Source organism: Artibeus jamaicensis, unplaced genomic scaffold (assembly GCF_021234435.1).
Source record: "Artibeus jamaicensis isolate MK-2021 breed Jamaican fruit bat unplaced genomic scaffold, CSHL_Jam_final contig_240, whole genome shotgun sequence".
NCBI classification, from domain to species: Eukaryota; Metazoa; Chordata; class Mammalia; order Chiroptera; family Phyllostomidae; genus Artibeus; species Artibeus jamaicensis.
In genome coordinates, this window is record NW_026521506.1 from 6,185,268 (window position 1) to 6,206,239 (window position 20,972).

At 35.4% G+C, this 20,972-nt stretch overlaps 1 pseudogene; it reads right to left on the minus strand.

Annotated features, from left to right (window-relative positions):
* Positions 1-18,993: 18,993 nt before the first annotated feature.
* On the minus strand, positions 18,994-19,085 carry LOC119045891 (uncharacterized; annotated as a pseudogene).
* Positions 19,086-20,972: the final 1,887 nt, after the last annotated feature.

Sequence of the window (20,972 nt, forward strand, 5' to 3'; positions counted from 1 at the left end):
CAGGGAACAAATTTACCTTCCCTCTTGAAACAACTAAAATTCTGATCAAAATGTAGGAAACATTTCTTAGATATCAGACATTAGCCAACACAGGACAATGATTCCTGAGAGGTGGAAAATAAATGAGATGAGCCCTACAACTGCACCCAGCCTAGAGAGGTTCTATGATGCAATGCAGTGAGCAAAAGCTGGAAGGAGCCTGACAAACTCTTTACATTGAAGAAATGAGTCTAGAGACCAAGGAGGTGAATAAGGCTAGATTTCACAGGATAGAGTAATGGAGAGGTTAATGTTGCTTTGAGACATCCATAGATCTGCAGAGGGTTCCTCTTAAGTCTTGAGTCAATTATTGATCAGTGACTGCATGTGCAAGAATGAATACAGACTTCTTGTCAGAAATAATGCAAGCCAAAAAGACAATAAAACAATGTATAAACTGTTGAAAGGGTAAACTTTCAACTTAGATATCTACATACAGAAAAAATTCTTTAAAAACAAGAGTAAAATAAATACTTTTTCAGAAGGATGAAAATAGAGAGAATTCTAATGGACCTACATAATAAATGCTAAATAGCCCTGGCTGGTGTAGTTCAATGGATTGAGCATGGGCCTATGAAGCAAAGGGTTGTGGTTCAATTCCCAGTCAGGGCACATGCCTGGGTTGCAGGCCAGGTCCCCAGTAAGGGACACATGAGAGGCAACCCCACACTGATGTTTCTCTCCCACTCTTTCTCCTTTCCATCCCCCTTCTCTTTTTTTTTTTAAAAGATTTTATTTCTTTATCTTTAGTGGGGAAGGGGAGAGGGAGAGGAACATCAATGTATGGTTGCCTTTCATGCATCTCCTGCTGGGAACTGGCCTGCAGGGAACCAGCCTGCAACCCAAGCGTGTGCCCTGACTGGGAATCGAACTGCGATCGTGTGGTTCGCAGGCCCGAGCTCAATCCACTGAGCTACACCAGCCAGGGCTCCATCCCCCTTCTCTTAAAAAATAAATAAAAAATATTTTTAAATGCTAAATAAAGTTATTTAGAGTGAATAAAATTATACTAAATGAAAATTTGATTCTAGACAAATAATAAAGAATGATATGAATGTTAAATGTGTGGCAAATATAGAGAATATTTTATTTCAACAAAATTTTAAACAGTGGCAATAAGCAAAAATAATAGCACTGTATTATGTATAAACTATGTAGCAGTGCCTTTTAACATAACAACAACACAAAAATGTATAAATAGAAATATGCTATTATAAAGTCCTGTTATTTTTAAATTATATGTGAATTCTTAAATTAATTGTTAAATGAATGTGATATTGTTAATAGAAGAAAAATTATGATGAGTTAGAGATGCATATCACAACCCCAAAGCAAACACTTAACTGAAACAAAGTGAAATGGCTATTAAACAAAGAGTGGGTATAAAAGGGAATATTCAGAAATGATAATTTCCTTCAATTAATGAAGGAAATGATAGAAATTAATGAACAAATAAAATATGGGACAAATAGAAAAACATAGGAAATAGACTTCCAGCCAAGATGGAGGCATAGGTTGAAATACTGTACCTCTTCACACAAACAAATTTAAGGACAACAAAGATTTAGAAACCAAAACACAACCAGAGCAGACAGAAAATTGAACTGTACCAAAGTCCAACAATAACGAACCATTAATCCAGACTGGTAAGAGGGGCAGAGTTGGTGGTCAGCAGAGAGGGGTCCAGGCAGGAAGCGGCGGTGGTTAGCAGAACCATGTGTGGGGAGAAAACTAGCAGATCCACTGAGGTGCGCAAGGTGGTTGGCTGACCATGGACACACATTCATGTGCAGATAAACCAGGCAAAAAAAGGGGGGAATGAGACAGACCACACAACCCAGGGCCCCAGCTTAAAAAATTAAGCCTAGAAGCACAAACCTTTCCGATTGGAAAGTTTTTCCAATCAGAAAAACTTTCAGGGGTTAAAATGCTGGGAAAGGCTCCCAGCCTCACAGGAGATTTCATTAGAGAGACCCACAGTGTCCTAGAACATACACAAGCCCACCCACCCAAGAACCAGAACCAGAAGGACCCAATTTGCTTGTGGGAAGTGGCAGAGAGGACTGAAATCTGAAAGAGAGTGGAACAACGGCCATTGCTCCCTCTCTGACCCCGCATTCACATATAGCATCACAACCCAGCCACTGGGCTGACCCACCCTGCCCTGGTGAACACCTAAGCTTCTAGCCTCATACGTAACAGGTGCAAACAGACTGAAACATTATGGCTCAAGCAGAAGAACAGCTCAAAGCCCCAGAGCCAATAATTCTAAGTGACGAAGAGATAGCCAACCTATCAGATGCACAGTACAAAACACTGGTGATCAGGATGCTCACAGAATTGGTTGAATTTGGTCACAAATGAGATGAAACAATGAAGGCTACACTAAGTGAATTGAAGAAAAATGGACAGAGATCCAATAGTGATGGAAAGAAAACTGGGACTCAAATCAATGGAGTGGACCAGAAGGAAAAAAGAAACAATCAAACAGAAAAGAATGAAAAGACAAGAGTTCAAAAAAAAGAGGAGAGGCTTAGGAACCTCCAGGACATCTTTAAACATTCCAACATTGAATTATAGGGGTACCAGAAGGGGAAGAGGAATGGCAACAAGTGGAAAATTTATTTGAACTAATAATAAAGGAGAACTTCCACAATCTGGCAAAGGAAATAGACTTCCAGGAAATCCAGGAAGCTCAGAGAGTCCCAAAGAAGTTGAACCCAAGAAGGAACACACCAAGGCACATCATCATTATATTAGCCAAGATTAAAATGAAGGAGAGAATCCTAGAAGCAGTAAGAGATAAAGGGATAGTCACCTACAAAAGAGTTTCCATCAGACTGTCAGCTGATTTCTCAAAAGAGACCTTACAGGCAAGAAGGGGCTGGAAAGAAGTATTCCAAGTCATGAAATCCGAAGACCTACAACCAAGACAGCTCTATCCAGCAAAGCTTTCATTTAGAATGGAAGGGCAGATAAAGTGCTTCTCAGATAAGGTCAAGTTCAAGGAGTTCATCATCACCAAGCCCTTACTATATGAAATGTTAAAGGGACTTGTCTAAGAAAAAGAAGATAAAAAGATGAACAGTGAAAGGACAGCAAACTCACAGTTATTAACAACCACACCTAAAACAAAAGCAAATTAAGAGGACAGCTAGATCAGGAGCAGAACCATAGAAATGGAGATCACATGGAGTGTTAGCAACAGGGGAGTGGGAGGAGCAGAAGGGGGGAGAAGGTACAGAGAATAAGTAGCATAGATGGTAGATAGAAAATAGACAGGGGGAGGGCAAGAATAGTAGGGGAAATATCGAATCTAAAGAACTTGTGACACATGAACATAAACTAGAGGGGGGAATGTGGGGGGAGGGGGTATGCAGGGTGGAGGGGAATGAAGGGGAGGACATGGGACAACTGTAATGCCATAATCAATAAAATGTAAATAAGAAAAGTAAAACATAGGAAATAATAGATTTAAAGGTAAAAAGTAAAAAATGTATGAAACATAAAATTTGTAAACACTTAATAGCCAGAAACTATAAAATGTTTTAAAAAACAACCTTATGCTGTATAGACAAAACATATTTATTTATTTATTTATTTATTTATTTATTTATTTATTTTACAAGTCACCACTATGTAATTCCAGAACATTTTCATCACCCCAAATAGAAACTTCTAACTGCTGCCAGTTATCTTCATTTCGCTCCCCATTACTCCCTCATATAATGTATGTCTTTGGTGTAAAGTTTCTTTTATTAATTAGATAAAACTTTAAATATAAAGGTTGAAGATTGGCTAGAGGTAAAAATGATAGAATAAGATATACCATGGAAACCTTAATTATATTACATCTCAATTGGCTATATTAATGTCAGACAAAGTAAACTTCAGGACAAATGAATATCACCAGAAGTTATAAGGAACATTTTACGAGTATAGAGGTTTTGTTCATTAAGACCTAATAGTCCTAAATGTGATGTATTTAATAACAGATATTCACAATACGTAACGCAGAAAATGACAGAAAGGAAAGAAAAAATAAACAAATCCTCACTTACAGCTAGGTACTTTCACACTGCTTTCCAGGTAATGAGAAAAACAGAAATCATTAAGGATATAGGTGACATAAGAACACTGAACATAAAGAACTTGACTTTTTCATATGTCTTGTTGGGAGAAGTGTCTACTCAGGTCCTCTACCTATTTTTAATTGGATCGTTTGTTTTGTTGTTGCTGTTATGTTTTATGAGTTCTTTTATATTAATAAAAAAGAAACAGACTTGACCTAATTGACATTCATGTAACTCTAAGAAAGCAGAATATTTATTTTTTTCATGTATTCATGGGCATTCTCCATGATAACCCATGTTCAGGGCTGCATGGCAAGTCTCAGTAAAGTTGAACAGATTGAAACTATGCTTTGTCTTTCCTATGAACCTGAATAAAATAAATTAAAAAACAACAGCTAAAATATATCTGAAATATATCCAATATTTGGCTATTAATTAACACCTTTGGCTCAAATAAGAAATCACAGGGAGCCCTGGCTGGTGTGGTTCAGCGAATTGAGTACCGGCCTGCTAACCAAAGGATTACTGATTCGATTCTTAGTCAGGGCACATGCCTGGGTTTAAGGCCCAGTCACCAGTAGGTGGAGTATGAGAAGAAACCACACATTGATGTTTCTCTCCCTCTCTTTCTTCCTCCCTTCCCTTCTCTAAAAATAAATAAATAAATAAAATCTTTTAAAAAAGAAATCACAAGGACCTGGCTGGTGTAGCTCAGTGGATTGAGCACGGGCCTGTGAACCACACACGATCACAGTTCAATTCCCAGTCAGGGCACATGCCTGGGTTGCAGGCCAGTTCCCAGTAGGGAACTCACGAGAAGCAACCATACATTGATGTTTCTCTCCCTCTCTCCTTCCCTTCCCCTCTGAAGATAAATAAATAAAATATTTAATTTAAAAAAAGAAATCACAAGGAAATTATGAAATATTTTGAAGTGAATAATAATGAAAAAAGGTATCAAACAAGTGAGATACAGCTCATGTAGTTTTCAGAGGAAATTACATAGCATAAATGCTCATATTAAAAATGAATGGATTGAGCGCGGGCCTGCGAACCAGAGTATCGTAGTTCGATTCCCAGTCAGGGCACATGCCTGGGTTGCAGGCCAGTTCCCGGCAGGGGACGCATGAAAGGCAACCACACATTGATGTTTCTCTCCCACTCTTTCTCCTTCCCTTCCCCTCTCTCAAAAAATAAATAAAGAAAATATTTAAAAATAAATAAATAAAAAATAAAAATGAATGGAGCCATGGCTGGTGTGGCTCAGTGGATTGAGCGCAAACCAAATAACTGTTGGTTCAATTCCAAGTCAGGGCACATGCCTGGGTTGCAAGCCAGGTCCCCAGTTGAGGGCATGCAAGAAGCAACCAATCAATGTATCTCTCACACATTGATGTTTCTCTCCCTCTCTTTCTCCCTCCCTTCCTTTCTCTCTAAAAATAAGTGAATAAAATAAAAAAAACAGAAGAATGTGTGAGATGATTGATTTAAGATTCCTTCTTATACATGTGTAAAATAAACAAAGCAAAATAAACCTAAAATAGAAGAAAAGAATCAAGATAAGAAAACCATGACAGAGAACATAAATAAACAATAGAGAAACCAAAAGGTTGTTTTTACAAAAAGAAAAACAATCAAAGGTCAATTAAATTGGTAAGCTTCTAGTCAGGGCTGTCAAACTCATTTTCACTGGGGGCCATATCAGCCTTGAGGTTGCCTTCAAAGGGCCAAATGTCATTTTAGAACTGTATAAATATAACTACTCCTTAACTGTTAAGGAGTTGAAATTAGATTCGGTCCTTTGAAGGCAACTGTGAGGCTGATGTGGCCCCTGGTGAAAATGAGTTTGACACCCCTGCTCTAGATCAAATGGATTTAGAAATAGAGAGGGAATAATGATGAATATCAGGTATGAAAAAAAGAAAATTACTAGAGATCCAACAGATATTAAAAGAATAAGGGAATATTATGAATAAACATTATATTTATAATCAATAAATTTGATGACTTTGATGAAATAGACAAATCGCTTGAAAGTTATAATCTAAAAATGACCAAAGAATACATAGAAAATAGAAATACATCTATTAAATAAATGGAATCTGTAATGAAATACATTCTCACAAAGAAGACTTTAGGCCAAAATTGTGGTTTCAATAGTGAATTCCATCAACTCTTAAGGAAGAAATAAAATCAAACCTCTACAAATTCTTTCAGAAATATAAGAGGAAAGAATGCATCCCAGCTACTTTCATGAGGACAGAATTGAGCTTACCAAAAGTTTAAAAAACATAAACACATGAGAAAAAAGTATAGACAAATATTACTCATGAATATAGACAGAAAAATTCTTGAGAAAATATTAGCAAATCAAATATAGCATTGTATAAAAAGTATAATATATTGTGACTTAGTGTACATGTGAAGAATGCATGCCTGGTTTAACATTTGAAAATCAGTCAATGGACTTCATATGAGTAACAGAATGAAAAAAGAATACATGACCATTTCAATAAGTTCAGAAAGGACATGCCAAAATTCAACCCCCCACTCAGCCATTTAGTATAGAAACTCTAACACAATTAGGAATAATAGGAAACTTCCTGAGTTTAAGAAATGACATCCACAAAAATCCTATTTAACATATTTAACATTTAACATATTTAATAGAAGGACTGAATTATTTTCAGTAGAAATTTCAAACCAGCTAAAATGTTGGCTCCTATAAATTGTATTTATCTTAATACTGGGAAATCCACACGTGCATTAGATCAAGGCAAGAAAAAGAATTTAAAAGCATTGAAATTATAATTGATTATACTAAACCGTATTTGGTTTTCTATAAAAGCACCAAGGCATAAAGGACACCTGAACAAAGCCAAAGGGGGTAAGATTGAGGGTAGGAGGCAGGGATGGCTGGGGTGGGGGGAAAATGGAGACATCTGTACTTGAACAACAACAACAAAAAAGAAAGTGTGGTAAATAGGATTTTGGCCCTTGTGATCTTTGTCCCTTCAGGTTATGCCTAGGTATGTTATGGCTGTCTGTGTTATATTTCATGGCAAAAGGACCTTGCAGATGAAATTAAAGTTATAGACCACAAATAGGGAGATTGCCCTGGATAATCCACATGGACCCAAAGTAAACATATGGGGTCTTAAAAGCAGAAGAAGACAAAAATGTCAGTCGGATGTGACAGAAGAGGAGGAGGCAGGAAACATTCGAAGTTTCCTTTGAATGGTACTTGATCAACCATTGTTGACATTGGCAATAGAAAAAGGGGGGCACAGGAATGGAGGAGGCCTCTAGAAGTTGGTAACAATGCTCAGCAGATAAGTAGCAAGGAAATGGAGACCTCATTCCCACAGCCACAAATGCAACTGCCAGTTACCTGAGTTCTGCCAGTAACCTGAATGAGCAAGGAAATGGATTCTCCCTCAGAGCCTCCAGAAGGAAAGCGTCCTATACCTTAATTTTATGCCAGTGAGGTCCATGTCATACTTCTACAGTACAGTCAGAAAGATAACAAATTTATGCTGTTTCAAGCTCCTAAATTTTGTGGGAACTTATTATAGCAGCAACATAAAACTAATACAAGAAACTAGTATTTTCAACAAATGGTACTGGAGCAATTGAATATCCTTATGTAAAAATATAGACCTCAACTTTTATCTCATGCTATGAAAGAAAGTCAACACAAAGTTAATCCAAAACCTAAAGATAAAAGATAAAACTATAATATTTATGTAAAAAACATATTATCCTGTCATAAAATATTATATTTTTCTAAACTAGAAGTAGCCGAATATTTCTTGTAGAGGACATGAAAGGCCAAAATTATAAAAGAAAAAAAATTGATAAATTGAACTTCATTAAAATAAAAATTCTGCTCTTTTAAAGACACTGTTAGTAAAATGAAAAAGCAAAATATATACTGGGAGAAAATATTTGTAGAATATGTATCTAACCAAGGGCTCATATCTAGACCGTATAAAGAACTCCTATAAAACAATCATGAGATTCCCAGTCAGGGCACATGCCTGGGTTGCAAGCTGGTTCCCTGCAGGCCAGTTCCCAGCAGGGGGCGCACGAAAGGCAACCATACATTGATGTTTCTCCCTCTCTCTTTCCCCTCTAAAGATAAATAAATAAATAAAATCTAAAAAAAACCCCAGCAATCATGAAATAACAAATCAATATAAATAGCAAAACTGTAAATATTTCACAGATGAAGATGTAAAAATTATTAATAAGCACACAAATAGATGCTCAACATTATTAATCCCAAGGGAAATACAAATTAAGATCCTAATGAGATTCCCCTATACACCCAGTAAAATAGCTAAAATTAACAAGACTGGCAATACCAAGAGTTTGCCAAGCTGTGGCACAAATGGAACTCTCATGTACTACTTGTCTGAATCTAACACAGTACACACTCTGAAAATGATCTTTGCAGTTTCTTATGAATTTAACATAAATTTACTATAACCCAGTTTCCACACCCAAGGAAAATAAAAATACATGTATGTTTATACAAAGACTTATACACAAATTTCCATTAAAACTTTATTTATAATAGACAGCATTCAGAAAACATCCAAATGTCCCTCAACAAGTAACTGGATACTCAAATTGTGAGATTACACACACACACACACACACACACACACACACACACACACACAGTAGAATACTATTTAACAATAAAAAGAATAAATGATGTTGGGAAATTTAGTCAGGTACATGCAAAAAAATGAAACTAGACTACCAGCTTACAATGTACGTAAGAATAAACTCAAAATGGATAAAAGACTTAAATGTAAGCAGTGACACCATAAAAATCCTAGAAGAAAACATAAGTAGTAAAATCTCAGATATTTCTTGTAGCAACATTTTTGCTGATATATTTCCTAGGGCAAGAGAAACAAAGGAAAAAATAAACAAATGGGACTACATCAAACTAAAAGTCTCCTGCACAACAAAAGAAACCATCAACAAAGTGGAAAGGGAACCCACTGTATTGGAGAAAATATCTGCTATTGATACATCTGATAAGAGGTTAATTTCCAAAATATATAAAGAACTTACACAACTCAACCCTAGGAAGGACAAACAATCCGATTAAAAATTAGGCAAAAGACCTGAGTAGATACTTCTCCAAAGAGGACATACAGATGGCCAATAGACATGAAAAAATGCTCAACATCACTAATCATCAGAGAAATGCAAATCAAAACTACAATGAGACATCACCTCACACCTGCCAAAATGGTTATCACTAATAATCAAGAAACAGCAAGTGCTGGCAAAGATGTAGAGAAAAGGGAACCCTAGTGGGTGGGAATGCAGACTGATGCAGCCACTGTGGAAAACAGTATGGAATTTCCTTGAAAAATTAAAAGTGGATCTACCTTTTAACCCAGCAATCCCACTTCTGGGAATATGTCCTAAGAATTCTGAAATATTGATTTGAAAGAATATACAGACCCAATGTTAATGCAGCATTATTTACAATAGCCAAGATATGGAAACAGCCTAAGTAATAACTGTCAGTAGATGAGTGTATAAAAAAATCTGTGGTACATTTACACAATGGACTACTACTGGCTATAAAAAGGAAGAAAATCTTACCTTTTGTGATAGCATGGATAGACCTGGAGAATATTATGCTATGAAAAAAAGTCAGAAAAAGACAAATACCATATGATCTCACTTATATGTGAAATCTAATGAACAAAATAAAATGACGAATGAAATAGAAACAGAGGCATGGATACATGGAACAGACTAACAGCTGTCAGAAGGGAGGGGCCGGGGGGTGAAAGAAGGGAAGGGATTAGTCAAACAGCATAAATGTATAACCCATAGGCAAAACAACATGTGGTGATGGCCAGAGGGCAGAGGTAGCCAAGGGCTGGTTGTGGGGGCAAAAGGGAGGAAATAGTGACAACAGTAAAAATAAAATTAAAAAAAGGAATCTATACTGAGTTGAACGACAATTTGCATTAATCTTAAATATATTATGTTGAGTGAGGGAGGCCAGTCAGAAAAGTGTACACATAATATTCTGTTAATAGCAGAATTGGCATTTCTAGAATTGCCAAAATAATTTATAGTGACCGTAAATAGATTAGAAGTTGCCTTTGTTTGGTAGAAGAATTGAAATTTTAAGTGCACAGCAGTATGAGACTTTTAAGGTGTCGTGTATGTTTTTGTTCTGATTGCAGTGGTGGTTAGATGGTTTTTATGCATTTTCAAAACCCCTCAGATTGTACTTTTAAAATGGGTTCATTTTATGCATAAATTATGACTCCATAAATGTGATTTAAAATATTATTTTTAGGGGAAGACAAAGAACAATAATAGTGACAGACCCTTAGATGTTACTCTGAAGCTTAGCAAACTCTAAGTATCTCGTTTTGGCATTCAAGTCACTGCCCAATTTGGCCCAAACACACATTTCCACACTTCTCTTCTGCCTCTGAGTTGCATACACCAAAAGTGACTTTGAAGTTTCCAGAAAAACATAATTATGTGTTATCCTGGTATTTTCTATTGTCTTTCCTTTTTAAGACTTTTTTTTTGCATCTGAGCCTTTCCCTTAACTGCATTTTGTACTTCCACAAGCTGCATGATCCACTTAAATGTCTACTTCTTTATAGCCCTTTTCCTGAATTCTCCCTTCATTTGTGCTTCTCTTGATCTGTCCCAAGCTTTCCATTTTGTATTGCTTGCTTATGTAAATCTTACTACATCTAAGATACAGATTTTGCTATACATCACAGCACCTTATCCATTTTATTACATGATAGCCCCTATAGAAATAACAAGTGCATGAACAAATGAATGAATGAATAAATATATGGATATGAAAAAGCATAAGAGGTGAAAAACAGGGACAAAGCTATTCATTTAGTTAGCAAAAATTTGCAGTTAAATATAATTTTTCTCCTATTGTCACAATTTGCAAAATGTAGCTAAACAATTAAATCAAGCAGCCAAGAACATATCCAGTATAAACCAATGATTGTCAGAACACTAAAGAACACCCTTTAAATAATGAGCAAATCCCCTAGAAAATATGGTGGTACATTGAAAGCTATTGGACTTAGAAAATTAATTGGTCTTTTAAATATCCAAACTTCTTTATCTGTTTTGTACTGAAATGGGAACCACTGCATGGCACTCTCACATACTGTTTATATTTCAGTCATTATCTACTTTTCAGAATGAAATGCTATTACTACGCCTTTCCTCTTCTCTGTCACCCCCACCTTTTTACAAATCCATTATGTTTGGAAGATCTTTGACATTCTCAATAAGTCTTTGTGCAACACTGAATTTTGAAACTATTTTATTGTTGCCATTGATAAAGTATCTTCCCTATTTCATTAAAAATTAAATGAAGACCCATGGGATCAAAAGAAAATGAATTTTCATGTTTTCTCTTTGCCCTTGAGAATGGTTTATGAAGTATAAATACATTCATAAACTGAAATACTATACCCTAGGGAAAATAAGCTGGAATTTATTCCATTGTTAGTGGTTTGCATTAGAAAATGGTCTCTACCAAATTTACATGGTGAATTTAAGTCATACTTAACCATATAATGTCATCCCAGATGAGGATGAGAAATGGAAAAAGCAAACTTCTATTTGTCATCCAGAATGAAAATCTTAGAGTAGTTTAGAATCATGCATTTATTTTACATGACTGAATCTAAAATTATTTCACCACAACTGCGTTCAGTTCATTAAAGGGTATTTATTCAGAGGAATGACATTCTTCCTGCTGTATTTTCATATGACTTGAGCTATTTATCCAACTTATGTTGCCACAGAAAAGAACAGCATCACAGAATTGAAGTTGGTTTTTAATCTTCATTTATTGTACCAATGAGAAAAACCCCAGCCTGGATTCTTTTTTTCTTTTTTAATGTCAGTTGTATGTCTTACGTTTCTGGTCATCCTACCTTTGAATTTCCCACTGAATATAACTGCATGATGTCCTAAATATCGTAGAATGGTAGGCAAACCTTTTCACTTCATCCGGAAGTAATTCAGCAATAATCTAAAATAGGTAGCACAACTGTGACTGTGATTACGAAAAATTTAGAGAAAACCTTTAACAAAAGCAGGGACCATCTAACAACTGGTACAATTATCAACATGACCAGCCAAGGGGAAAAGTACATTTGAATAATGGTAAATGTTTTAAAACCTACACTTAAACAGACAGAATCTTTTCATGTTTTTCTCTAGATCTGATAGGTATATGTAATGTGCTTACTGCATACACTCATCTTTTGTTTGTTTTTTTTTCAATTAAAATAAGTGTCTTAAAAAAAAGAGGCCTTTGATTTTTCCACCTACCTTCTATTCTATGTCACTTTTCATGGTCACTCTGCAGATTAAAATCCTTCTTTGATTTGTCATTTCCTCAAGTAATGTTTACTTGGGGCAATTCCAGTTTATACCTTCAGCCCTAGCATTATCATTAGTAGTTCCCTGTTCACTCAGAAGTGTTCTAGTTTAGATGATATATAGTCAGCCTATCCATAAGATGGAATCACTAACACAATTCATGAATTTCTTTATAGTTTGGCTCCAAGCTGTACTTCTTAACTCTCTCTCTCTCTCCTACTTGTACCTTATCCTTCATACACACAAAACTATTTACTCTACCCTGAAACCCCAATGCATTGCCATACCTTTATATTCTTGCCCAAATTGTTCTCCCTGCCTGAATTGTACTTCCCCCAGTTTTTCAAAGAATGATTTCTATTCATTCTTAGTAATACAAATGTCAGGTCCTCTGGCATAACTTACCTAATTACCCTAGGCTAAGAATGCCATAGCAGTTTCAACTTGTTTTGTTACAGATAGACTGTTAAACGTATTTCAATTCAGTGAGAAAATGCCTGGAGCCTTATCAGCAAAGGAGTTCTGCCATAGGCAAGGGTGTAGAATGTGGCAAATGAGTCTGCTACTTGACTACTCCTGCCCTAAGCAGTGTTTGAGGCCCCCTGCTCTGTGGTTTTGGGCATTTAATTTATTTATATCCTTTATATCATTGTGCTAGGCAGATTTTTGTGGCTGGATTCTTTCACTTAGCATAATTTTTCCAAGTTTCATCCATGTTGTAGCATGTTTTATGCTTTATTCCTATTTAATGTCAAGTGATATACTGCTGTGTGGATATAACATAATTAGTTTACCCATTTTCCAATTGATGGACATTTGGGTTGTTTTTCACCTTTATGATTATTATAAACATTCTTGTACAAATATTCTGTGGATCCAAACTTGGCTTCTAAAACTGTGAGCCAATAAGAACAGCATGGCCTAATGTGACTTTCTGTGATGGTGGAGATAGTATGTGTCAACAACGGCCAAAGTGGTAGCTGCTGGTCAGATATGACTAGTAAACACTTGAAATATGGGTAGTTTGACTGAGAAACTATGATGATGTGTTCATTTTATTTCAACTTGAAATTAATTTTTAGTTTGTTAGCCACATATTGCTAGTGGCTACCATGTCAGGCAGCACAGGAGAGGACCTGGGCTAAGGAAGACAAATAATGGCCATAAAATATGGCTTTGTAAAGAATGAGGCTGTAGGCAGGGAGACAAGACAGGAAATTGTTTAAAATTTTCATTTTGAGAAGTTGAGGGTTAGAACTAGGCCAATAATAGTAGTGATGATACCCTCAGGAGAGAGATTGAAGAAGACATCTTAGATTAGGCATAAATAGGTTGATGTTCAAGGGTAATCAAGTGGGAGGAGGACTTAAGCTCTGCTATATGTCTAGGTCTCACCTTGACTTGTGTACATACGTTTAAGCTTGTTTGTTAACTTTTAGCAACTCCTCTAGGAAGGAATTTCCTGTATGTTTTGTTCCTTCTAAATTCTGTCAATATTCAATTAATTAAAATCGGGAACTCATTGACACAAACAGTATACTCACTGCAAATTTGCACACGTTAACCTCTGCCATCATAATTTTAATCACTGCTGTTCTTACTTTTTTATTTAATTATAATTTTCCAAATTTATTTTCACATAAAAATACACTTGACATACAATGTTTATAACTATATTGAAGAAATAACCAAGGGAAATCATGTGACTTTAACTTCAGCAGGTGAATATGTAAACTACAAAAGTTGTCCTATCACTAATATACAAAAATTGACATTCTTCTGTTATATAATTGCAAAGCATAGCAGAAATTTGGGTAGCAATTATGTAGTAGCTACTGTAAATACAATATTAAATTCACAGTACATATTTATTTTTCTGGGTTCTATCATTGTGTTATTTCATTGTGAATGAAAAGAAAATTGGGAAACAGGGTGTGTTTGTTTTGATAGAGACAGCTCTAATGATTAGTAAAAATTTAGTCAACAAGACACATTTTATGGAAAAGCAATAAAATACACAATTATCTCTTTCCTCATCTTGATCATGTTTTCCTCAGATTGTCAATCAGCTGTAGAATATACTTATATTACAGTGATAAGGACTGGTGTAGATGTAAGGTATATGTTCCCTTTGTACCTATTGAATGACTGTGAGTTAAAAGTTCTTTGAGTATGTTTTCAGAAGAGTGACATATATCATTTCATGAACTCAAAACTTTTAATCCTCATTCTGCTTCTCAATTAGCTATATGACATAAATAAAAACATTGACTCTGGTTTAATTTTCATCATCTATAAAACCATCTGGTTGCTAGTAAACAAGGATATTTAAATTAAAGAAATCAATAGCATGTCATATTTTATCAATCAGGTTGGCAAAAACTAAAATATAAAAAACATGAAGTATTGTGAGCATGTGAGGCAAAAGCAAATTTTGTGTATTTCCTATGAGTGTAAAAATGGACATAGCCAGTGTCAGTGTTCTATTGTTGCCTTGCTAGTCACCACAAACTGGACAGCTTAAAATAGTCCCCATTTATTACCTCACACAGAAATAAGTGGGTTAGCAGTCCTGACACATCATAACAGGTCATCTGTTTAGAGACCTACAAGAATGAAATCAAGATCTTGGACTTCTCTGTTCTTGTCTGGAAATGATGGGAAAAATCTGCTTCCAAGCTTATTTGTGTCATTGGCAAAATTCAGGTCCTTATGGCTGGAGAACTGACATTCCCATTTTCTTGCGGCCTATCTCCTAGAAGCCATTCTCAAATCTCATTCGTGTTACTTCTCCATCTTTGATACCAGCCACAAAGAATCTCTCTTGTCAAAAGCCTGTCATGCTTCAAGTTTTTCTTATCAGGAAGAGCTCACTCCCTTTCAAGAGTTCAACTGATTAAGTCAGGCTAATCCCAGATAACCACAAATTGATGTGTCTCTCCCTCTCTTTCTCTCTTCCTTCCTCTCTCTAAAAATAAATAAATAAAATCTTTTTAAAAAAATTGTGTATTTATTTTTACATGTTTAAACTTCAGTCACTTTCAAAGTACTCTTCATTTGATGCAATACACCTATAGAGACTTTTTTCACTGCTCAAAATAGTTTTTGAACCCATTGACTTTGATGTCTTATAGTGCCTTTTCCATTTTTTGTTTCACCTCTTCCTCATTGGTAAAACATTTCCCTTTGAGGACTTTTTTCATCTGAGGAAACAAAAACATGTTGCTCATGGTGAGACTGGGTGAATAGGGAGGGTGGGACATGGGGGTCATGCTGTTTTTATTCAAAAACAGATAAAAAAAAACAGCACAGTGTGGGCAGATGCATTCATAAATCACCCATCATCAAATGGGCAAATTTATTGAGTCTTCAAAAAAATTTACTGAAGTTGAACTCAGCCTCTCACAACGACACCAGCTGGTGCACTGATACAAATGGGCTCATAGAACACTCACATAATGGGGGAAACCTGTACTACAAGAGTTCTGTCTTCTAAAAAATAATTCTGGTTTTTTGGAGGGCCCACCCTCATATAGAGTTCAACATGGGCTTCCACTTCATCCATTAGCTTATTTAGTTTAGTGTGGATGGTAGAAACATGAGTTTGTGTTACATTTCATCTAGTTCTGTTATTTTAAAAACTGAATTCCAGGAACTGCATTTAAAATTACCCCTGTAGCCGTGGCTGGGGTAGCTCTGTGGATTGAGCACAGGTCTGCTAACCAAACAACCGCGGTTCAATTCCCGGGCACATGCCTGGGTTGCAGGCCAGTTCCCAGCAGGGGATATATGAGAGGCAACCATACATTGATATTTCTCTCCCTCTCTCCTTCCCTTCCCCTGTAAAGATAAATTATATATATATATATATATATATATATATATATATATATATATATATATATATATATATATATAATTACCACTGTAAAAATACTTTGTCCTTAAAAATGAGAATTATACTACAGGATCTTTAATAGTCTTTATAGACCTACACAGTTTTATCATTCATTAATCCGACCCAAGGCCATATATTTGTAGGAGCATATTACTAATGAGATGGGGAAATTCTGATACACATTTACCAATTTCTTTTTCTCTATATGAAATGACCTTAAGAAAAGCTTGATGGGTAGTATAGATTCTGAAACAAATCACATCCCCCACCTGATTGCCCATAAACACTGCTTAATGCACAGTATACACCTTGTACCTTGGTGTTCGACATTTGCAATGCCAGAACTAATTGCTATTATCTGAATAGCACTCAAAATATTGAGGTAAAAGGAAGGCTTGGTGATTACATAGCTTTGAAGTTTTGAGATTTTTTTTTGAAGTTTCAAGATTTTTAAAATGTTTATCCTTAAAGAATGGTAGTGCCATTATTCAATACTCAGCCCAACAAATTGGGAAAAAATATAACAACAATAAAAGATGCTGTGGGTGACTGCAGTGCTCTGCCATTACTTTGACTTGTGTTTTTCATTTTGAGGCTTTGTGACTCACCCACGGAGAGTTATAAAGTAAAACAAAGAAGATTCAAGATTTTAATAAGACATTACCTTGAGCTCCTTACATTGAAGATAGTTTATCTCTGTCTGGATGCAAGTGTTTATATATATGTGAACGCTCATACAAAGATAGAGACCCCAATAAACAGGCATAGTAATAAAATCCTTTTGCAGGTGAAGATGAAATACTGGCTACTACTTGTATAGCTGTGACACAAGGACCATTATTCTATTGAGAACTTGAAGGTCAAATATATGTTTCTATCAAATGTGCCTTCTCTGTAGGAGGTTCTGATCCCATTATGATGTCTCTGCTCCTTTACTTATGGAAGTTGCCTTTTAAAAACAAATTAATTTAATCCATGATCAAAGTCTTATCTTATGCTATAGTGAATATTTATTTGTTTTTCTACAGCACTATTATATTCTCAGGTTACCAAATTCAAAACAGATAGATGGGTTGAGTGAGGGGAATTACTACTGTTATTCAATTGGTGGTTTTGTCCACATTCAAATAAATCACTGATATGAGTGCTTCTTTCTCCTTGAATTGACTTATCTATTTATAGATACATCAACCAGCTATTATGGTATCTGTCAATATTATAACTGATTCCTGGATAAAACCTAGTGAAGAGCAAGATAAGTGAGCTAATTTAGTCATTACATCTTGTTTTGCTTTATATTCCCAAAACTAAATCTCTATGATACTTAATTGAAGGCTCATGCATTGATCATAACCCTTTGTAAGTGAGAGTGTCTAGATTTCAGAAGTGGTCTTTATAACAATAAGGATATATTTGGAGCAAATATGCTCCCATGTGTTAATATTGCTCAAGTCATGCTATTAGGAATAAAAGAAGACTTCACAAATTGTTTCTTCTTTCTCTGTGGCTATAGACTCTAACAGTCCTGAGTGATTCTTTTTCTCCTTGCCCCTTATAAATAATTAAACTAAGCCCCACTTTTTCAGAGGTTAGATTAATATAATATACTACTGGCCTTATTATCAGAGATGGGAATGGGTTTTTGTTATAGAAATGACTGAGGGTATATCTTGGTCCATACCAAAGCTAAAACTCACCTCCCACTATAATTATAGGTGGGAATGTGGAAGTAGAGATTAATGGACATGTAGGTGTCAAGGAAAACTAAAATTATGTTCATATAATAAACAGAGATGTTTTGAGAAAAAAATGAGTATGTGAAAAAATCACAAAGTCTCCAGAATTACAGGCTCTTTAAAGTAGCTTCTGGCTACAAATTTTATATATTATAATTATATATCATGATTATTACTATATATTATTGTATCACGCATTACACACACATATATCAGAAAAGGTTAAAGAACAATGTGGATTCTTGAACTTGGTAAGGTTCTGGTTCATATCTTCTCTTTGATTTGCAATGTGAGTCAGGAACACTTAAGTTGCTATTCTGCAGACACCGTGAATCAGTGCCTATGTAATTCTCACACTTCTCATCCAAAATTGAGAAGTTTGAGGAGATGAGAAGAATGAAATAGAAAACCACAGTTCTGTCAGGTGTTAGTGAGACAGAAGGTTACACAGTCAATTTTGAGACCCACTGAATTATTTGTTCTTTCTTGGAAAGAATGCACTTGGTCAGTATTGCAACTGTCCTGGAAAAATGCCTCCATGAACTTCCATATTACATAGAAATGAATTCTCTCATCTTTAGCTTATTTTAGCTTCTTGCTTCACTGAGAACCATTGATCCTTTCCTTTTTCTCCTTATCACTCCAACCAGGCCTTTACAAATATGTCCTTGTTTTTTCCCCTTCTGTTTACTAAAGAAATGCATACTAATATAAACTGTTTGAACATTATGTAAATATATAAAATATGAATACATTTTTCTACTATACAATCTTTTAGAAACACACAATTAAACTTTTTGTGTATATTCTTCTGTATACTATATGCTTCTTCCTCTCATCTTTCTCTTTCTATTTTTAAACTGATAAGAACAGATACTACACTTGATCTTAGCCAAAAGGCTGAGAAGCAATTTTCTCTTTCTGTTTTTAAATTAAAAAAATTGAATTACCATGCATGTCTAGTTTGAAATTTGCTAACTTTACCTAATATGACCAAAGTGAGAGATATTGATCCATATCAATACATGAAGAACCAGCTCTAGAACTTTAACCGTATAGTATTCCATTATTTGGAAAAGGGCCAGGGCCCTACATGGACAGTCCTCCAAAACTGTGCTTGCCACTTTAGAAATTGACTCCATCTCTGTCAGTTATGGAAATATGCGAAAGTATAGCTTGGGACCTTTGGGCTACATTCTCTATGAAGATGCTCCCATCAAAAATGTCAGCATGCTCATAGTTGCATCTTATGCTTGTGGTGACGCTGCTCAGCTTTGTTAAAGTGATCCTATTATCTTTATTTTTCTTATGTCTCTTTAGGAAAAAAAAAGCACTGTTGAGTGTCTGTTACATCCTAAGAACTTAAAATGGGTTACAGCATTAACAACTCCTGGTTAGTCTAGAAGATCTCTTTGAAATGATCTATAGGTACTATTTTCTTTTTTTTAAGATTTTAATTTATTTTTAGAGAGGGAAGGGAGAAAGTGAGGGAGAGAAACATCATTGTGTGGTTGCCTCCTATACACCCCCTACTGGGGACCTGGCCCACAAACCAGGCATGTGCTCTGACTGGGAATTGAACCAGCAATCCTTTGGTCTGCAGGCTGGCACTCAGTCCACTGAATCACACCAGCCAGGGTGATACCAACTATTTTCTGGTTCCCAGAACATTGTCAAAGTATGTGATCTGATAATGGCACTCTTTCTTGTTTATAACACTAACATAGAGTTATTTAATTTAAATATTCTTTACTGTCACTTATATAAGATTCTTAGAAGGAGATGTCTGTCATTTTGAACCAGAAACTCCATTGATTTTTTAAGACTGATTATTTTTGCACAGATTTGTATATAACATATATCCATAAAGGGATGATTTTGTGTATCACCTTTAATGTGGATTATGGCAGTAACTACTGATTCCTTCCTCTGTCCCCCCTGCCCAACTAAACTCTATGGTATATTATCTACACAGCATCCAGGGTTCCTTCTAAAATATAAATCCTCTGTTCAAAACCCTCCCTGGTTATTCAACTCATCCAGAGTAAAGTCCCAGGTTCTTATCATTGCTTGCACATCCTGGCATGCTGTTGTCCCCCATTACTTCTCTGACTCCACTCCTTCCTTCACACACTGTGCTCCAAGCACACTGGTCCCCTTTCTGCTCCTCTAATACTTCAGGCATGGTTCCACCTTCGATCTCTGTACTTGCTTGCTTTCCCTTCTCCTGGAAATCCTATTCTCTGATACAGCTGCATGAGCTCACATGTGAACTTACTCATCACTCCCTACCTAATAACTTTATTTAAAAGTGTATCTCCCTAGAATTCCTATGTCCTATTCTCTTTTGGAATAGAATGAAAAAGCTTATATATATATATATATATATATATATATATATATATATGCATAATTTATTTATTTATTTATTTATTGTTGTTCAGTTGCAGTTGTCCCACATTTTTCCTTGTTGCTCTCTCATGATAAAGGAGCCAAGAATATACAATGGGGAAGGGACAGCCTCTTAAATAAATGGGGTTGGGAAAACTGGACAGACACATGTAAAAAATAAAACTGGACTGTTATCTTACACCATACATAAAAACCAATTCAAAATTAATTAAAGGGACTAAATCAAATGAAAAGGGTTTTACACAACCAAAAAAAATTAAAAAAATAAAAACAGAAAGCTGGCTTATGGAATGAGAGAAAATATTTTAAAATTTATATATCTAATAAGTGGTTAGTAACCAAAAATACATAAAGAACTGATACAACCCAATAGAAAAATATAATAAA